Below are 6766 nucleotides of genomic sequence, written 5' to 3' on the forward strand. Positions count from 1 at the left end.
ATTATATTATTTAAATATTATTATAAAGAGAAACATATGTATTTTAATTTTTAAGATAAATACAATAAATTTTTTTTGAACTGAAATTTTGCTATCATTTTTATTGTATTGAATTTGAATCTAAATTCGAACTGGGTAACTATGATTTAAAATAATTGAATTTATAAAATTTACAAAAAAGTTATATTTATTATAATTAAATATTTTAATATAATAAAAGATAATGTTTCCGGGAAAACTAATGTCTATTTGATCTACTAGTTCCACTAGGATCGGTAGCTATCTTAGAAACAAACAATTCAAAGTAACTTGTGTTGTCCTTTATGGATGATAGATAAGAGAGAAGCAGAGAGCACCATCCTTAATCTTTCGCTTGGTTCCTTGCTTATTTCCTCTCTCATTTGATAGAGCTTGCCTTTCCTTTCTCACTTGTCCCACTTCAAGGAACACCGGTAGAGGCAAAGCAACAAGAAACCATCAAAGCATAGAGACCTATGATATCATAAACAATGTAGAATCAAAAGTACATTAACCATACAATTGCATACACAAATACAAGATTCAGAAATACACAAGTATATGGAGGAAAACTCAAATAACTTTATTGATAGTAGAAGTAGAAGAGAGGATTACAACCCGGCTATTTGATCTAGTATCATCCTCCCAGCATGGAAGCCCTCTTCACCTCATGAAAAGCAAGATCACCCAACAATACAATGTCTCAAAGAGTTACCAATAGCATTTCCTTACAGATTACAAAATTCCAGCCCTCTGGATCTCTAGGATGAGGGATCCATATATAGATATTTGCAGGGGGTGAGTCAGCTTCTAGGCTTTTGATTAGTGTCATTTCATTGATAGTTCTTAGTTCCACTTGGAGATTTCATTATCTCTTACTCATCCCTGGGTGAATTCAGAGAGGTAAGTGTCATATGAGAAGTTTCTAGAAGATTCTCTGGGTTTCCACCTAGCAAACTATCTCTGCCATTTGTCTTCTCTCACCCATCGCACCCTACAGAAGGCTTTTTCTGTATGCATCGCACCCCCTGTGTGTAATAGGTGAGATGCATCGCACCTTAGCCAAGGAGCAGTCTGTATGGGTCAATTTTGACCAGTTCTGAGTAGTTTTTCAGGTGGAACTTCTGGGAAATGATGTAATCAGTTGACCTTGATCCTTTAGGGTATGAAACAACATTTTTAGGAGTTTAAGAGCTCTTGGTTTATTGACATATGTGATTGGGGTTGCAGTGCCCAAATATGTCTATAACAAATGATTTTATGGAAAAAATCAAGATATGTTTAGTTCAATGGTTGAAAAGTCAAAATGCTTTAAAAAAAATTAACTGCTTTAATTATGCTTTACAAGTTATATTAGAAAAAGTTAATATGGTTTCTTCATTTTATAATTGTGCTCTAAAATTTTTATATTATTTATAATTATTAGATTATTTAAATATATTATAAAGAGAAACATATGTATTTTAATTTTTAAGATAAATACAATCAATTTTTTTGAACTGAAAATTTGCTATCATTTTTATCGTATCGAACTTGAAACTAAATTCGAACTGAGTAACTATGATTTAAAATAATTGAATTTATAAAGTTTCCAAAAAAATTTATATTATATATAATTAAATATTTTAATATAATAAAAGATGATTTTATGGAAAAAATCAAAATATATTTAGTTTAATGGTTGAAAAGTCAAAAATACCTTTAAAAAAATTAACTACTTTAATTATGCTTTACAAGTTATATTAATTTATAAAACAAATTAACACTACTTTAATTATGATTACCAAAGTTTTATAAAGTTATATCATTTCATAAAGAAATTAAAATACTTATATTATAATACATTTTATAATATCAAAATACAAAAAATCATAAGTTTATTTTAATTACTATTATTATTATAAAAGAATTATTATATTAGTTAAATATATATACATTTCAAAAATATATCATAATATTGTTGATTATAAAGATTTATCTTTATTTTATTATAGAATTTTGTAATTTGTAAATAAACTTTGTTTCATGATATCAAATACATCGTTCAACCATATGTGGATGACCTCCCTACTCACACTAAACATTGAGTTGATCACTCGATGCATCTTCGGGGTAATTTCCTCTGTTGTGGACATTATAATGTTCTCCTTAACCCACACAAATGTGTGTTTTGTGTCATTTCTGGCCGACTTCTAGGTTCTGTTATATTGAAACAAGGAATTCGTATTGATTGGACCATTGAAAGACATGCAATTGTCAATTTTCCTACACCTTCTTCACTTTTTCAACTTCAATGAATTCAAGGGAAACCTAACTTCCTACGAAGATTCATCCCTAATTACACTGAGTTGACCAAACGATTCATTCGCTTGCTGAAAAAAGGGATTCACTTCCATTGGGATTGTCAGATATACATGGAATGTGAATAGAATTTGAATGATAAATCAATGAATTGCATTTCTATTGACAAATATATACATTTATATTACATTCATATGACCCTTGGTTTCGTATTCCAAGGTCTCTTGGACTTCCTTAGACTATTCAGCTTTCAAACCAACCATTAGAGGATTAGGTGTCCAACATTCCTCCCCTTAATCTGAAGGGTTATGAATGAGTCCAAGAAGAAAGATGTAATACAAAATGTGAAAAAATGCATGGCAGCACTAGGATGAATATGCTCTCTGAAATATTGGTATCGAAGGGAGGTGGTTTAAGGATGACCACCAACACTGGAACACTTAGTGTGGTTCCCAAAACTCTTCCAAGTCTAACATGAAGCTCAGGTCTTCTACTAGAGGAAGTGCCCCAGGTGTTTTGAAAAGGGAAATCTTCAACCTTAAAAGGGACGTCTCACCCCACATAAAAAGGGAGAACATCAACCTGAAAAGGGAGGTGTCAACCTGTGATGGTTTAAGGATGACCAACAACTCTGGAATGCTTAATGCAATTCTTGGAACTCTTACAAAACTGGCAAGAAGCTGAAGTATTTTACTAGAGAAAGTGTCCCCAATTCTTTGAAGAGGTATCACCAACTGAATGCATGCTTAGGGGCATCTTTGTCTCTGGCTACAACTCTGAATCTAGTATGGCAGGTTGTGGCTCACGCTCACTTGATGTTGCTTTGAAGCTTGTAGATGACCATCATTTCCCCCTTATCAGATACAAGGTGAGATGATGAAGAAAACTAAACTACAAGACTATTCAATACTCTAGAAAAAGGTTTGACATATGATTGAAATATCTTCTTAGCTATTGAATCCCATTGCCTAGAAGCGATCCATCTAAGATGAATCTTTGTTCTTGCAGGAGTTTTGTTTTGAAGCATCCGTTTGAAGAATGACTGGTTTTATGATAGTGCTTACATGGATGAAGATCAAAACAATGATCTTTCATATGGCCAACTCAGTCATAGTGTTGGCATTTCACAATCTGTTGTTGCTGCTGTAGAAGAGGAACAAAATCTAGAACAGCTGAAGGTGAACTGTCATGAAGGAATCTAGCACTCTGAAACTGAATGGGATTTGAGTAATCTAGAATATGAAATGACACGTCCTTGTCATCTCCAAGACCAGTTTTGTGCTTGTTATGGAAAAGATCTTCCCATGGTCTTATGATGGGCTTGGGAATTGCAGACAGAACTTCTGCTTCTTTCTGCAAATTTGCTCCTTCATTGGGTACTAGATTAACAATATTGATTTGTTGTTGATTGGATTTTTTCTAAATGTTTTTAACAAAAATAGGTTCATAATGGTGACTCTTTTGTTGTAGCTAATCTCGCTGAAGTTGGGACTCCAAATGCAAAAAATCCATGTTTTTTTGTGCATTTTGTAAACAAATTTTAATGTCGGAAAGAGTGTACTTACTAAATTTTACCATCCCATCAACATTGGAATGTGTCATAGTATTTAAAAACTCTAATACTTCACAAATTTTATCCATTTTTAAGACTAGTGAAGTGTGTTGAGTTGTGTTGTTAAAGTTTATTCCCTTCTTGACTTAATGGGAAGAATTGGACACATCGACCATTAGTGACCTATCTTTAAGAGCACTAATAGACTACACACACTACACAAAATGGAGTGGTCATTGCCAAAGAAATCCTTTAAAATGGAGAAAGCAACTATAATTGTAAGGAAGCGGGAGATGAATTGACAAGAAAAACGACCAATGCATAGGATGCTTTCATATCATATGATACCACACTTTCATACCACATACGCCCATCACATGGCATATTTTTGATCCAATATATATACACATGGTTTTGAAGAAGAAATTATAGCATACCAAGACTTAATTGCTGCAAACTACAAGAGTTTTCAACACTGCATATATAAAAGCTTCAACGAAATATATTTTATGCTAGAATTCATAGTTTTCAAGTTCAAAAATCAACCACTCGATCCTCAACAAAAAAGATCATTTTCCCTCTCATGATGTTGATGTAGATGTCAATATGTGAGGAAAATATTACGTTGCGGCTTTGACGATGAGCAGAAGTTATTGATGCTTTTAGTTTCACCGAATGTATGAAATGATCAGTAATGTCCTCTTCTCTAATAGAACGCCATTTCATGTCCTGTTTTATTTCCCACACAGTTAGTCACATATTTCATCTTTACCATCAATCAACACGTCTCGACCATGGTTCCAGCTTAACTATGGAGTAACACAACAAGAGCACATTATAGTGAAAGGAATAAGTGTTATATGTATACAAATAAATTTGATACAACTTCATGTTTACAAATTGATCAAATTTACCACCAATTCCCACGTATTTTATAAATTCTCTACAATAAATGTCAACAATAGACCATTCTTGATCTCAGAAAAAATATTGATGCACCTTAATTGTCTGGTAATGTTAGCCAAAGACTGATATTATGTGCTGAGAGGAGATAAGAATAGTGATGGACCTTTGCTACGATAAAGGGACAATAATTGCACAACACAGTATTAAATGCATATGAAAACGTATTAAGAATTCCACAGATGGCAAGAAACTTGAGCAAGACACCTTTCTCAAGACACTGTTCTAAAACCCACTTTCTACAAGATCAAATTATTTATCCGAATACACCACCATCGATGGACGTGGAAACATCCAAATCGCCAAGGGTTATTTCTCTTTGAAACCAAGGAGTAAAGGAATTGAAACCCTTTGATGGTCGGAGAGGATTTCAGCAGATCTCAAGAATTCAATCCACCATTCATTATGACGCTCATCATGACGAGAATCCTTCGTCTTTGCACAATTTGGTAGACTCAGAATAGTTGAAATAATCGCCAGATTCCTTAAGCGTGGTCGTTACGCAGAATGCATTGGTGTCCGTGCCCCAGTTTACTTGGTTGTTGTTATGGATTACCTAGCTGCGTAGGTGATGGAGTTGGTCAGGAACGTTGATAACAAGAAGTATTGAATAATTCCGCAGCACATTAAACTTGTAGTAAGGAATGATGAGGAGTCATGCAAGCTTCTACGTAGTGTCACCATTTTTGGCGATGATGTTCTCCCCAATATCCACCAAAGTTTGCTGCCCAAGAAGTCCACTAAGCCCAAATCACGGGATCTCCAGTCTCAGGAGTTTTGAACTATAGTCTACGGTTTCTTATTACATTTTGGGCTAATGAAGAGGCCAATGTTTTATTTGATGCAAAGGGAAACTTCATGGACAATGCAACAACAACTGTGTAACAGAGTTAAGATCGACTATAATGCAATATAATAAGATTGCAAGAATTTGAAAGTGGACTATGTTGTTGGATGTTTACAAAAGGCATGTTTTGTTTTTTGAAGCTCATCCCATTATCAAGAAACGATTATATATGCATGACTTTGTTGATTCTATAAGTGGAAAAAATAGATTTCAAGAGAAATAACTCACCATGTAATTGCCATGGAATATCTCTTCAGGTAGGAACATTGTCCACAGGTTTCACCACTCATCGCCCTAGCTCTCAAATAAAATAATTTGAAGTCGCAGACTTCCCCTTGGCCCCAAAACAAAACACACAACCTTCAACACTCAATTACATGGAAATATTCATGGAAACCAACTCAATGCATACACATTCACAAAGAGTAATGAAATGATTTTCTAGCGCGCCCAGGTGTAGAAGATCAACATTAGAATATTTCTATAAATAGGGAAATGGCAGACAAATTTTGGAAAGAATACAGCGCTGAAAATCTCTGAAAATTCCGAGGCCTAACATACGCTCTAATACCATGTCAGACATACATGTAATGTGAACAAAATGTTATTGATAAATCAATGAATTTCATTTCTATTGACAGAGATATACATTTATATTACATTCATATGACCCTTGGTTTCATATTCCAATGACTCTTGGACTTAGACTATTCGGCTTTCACACCAACCCTTACAGGATTAGGTGTCTAATAAGGATGATTCAACTCATAAAGCATTCGATTCTCTAAAAGATGTACTAGTTTGAGCATATATTCTATATACCCCTTACTATCATCACACTTACTTCCTGTATCTTGCTATTTCCATTTCTACTATAGCAATGGTATTGGCCCAAGAAGAGGATTTAAGGAATGAACATCCCATTTACTATTTTAGTTGGAATGTTAACAGTACCAAAATTCAATATTCCCATGTAGAAAAATTGGCTTTGGCGGTCATTCAAGTCATCCAAATATTTCGTCATTACATCTTGCTTCAGAAAACTATGGTCACTTCGGATTTCAACCCTGTGACATACATTTTGT

Source organism: Pinus tabuliformis, chromosome J (assembly GCF_031772625.1).
Source record: "Pinus tabuliformis cultivar Carrire ecotype Pingquan chromosome J, CPIR1, whole genome shotgun sequence".
Taxonomy (NCBI): Eukaryota; Viridiplantae; Streptophyta; class Pinopsida; order Pinales; family Pinaceae; genus Pinus; species Pinus tabuliformis.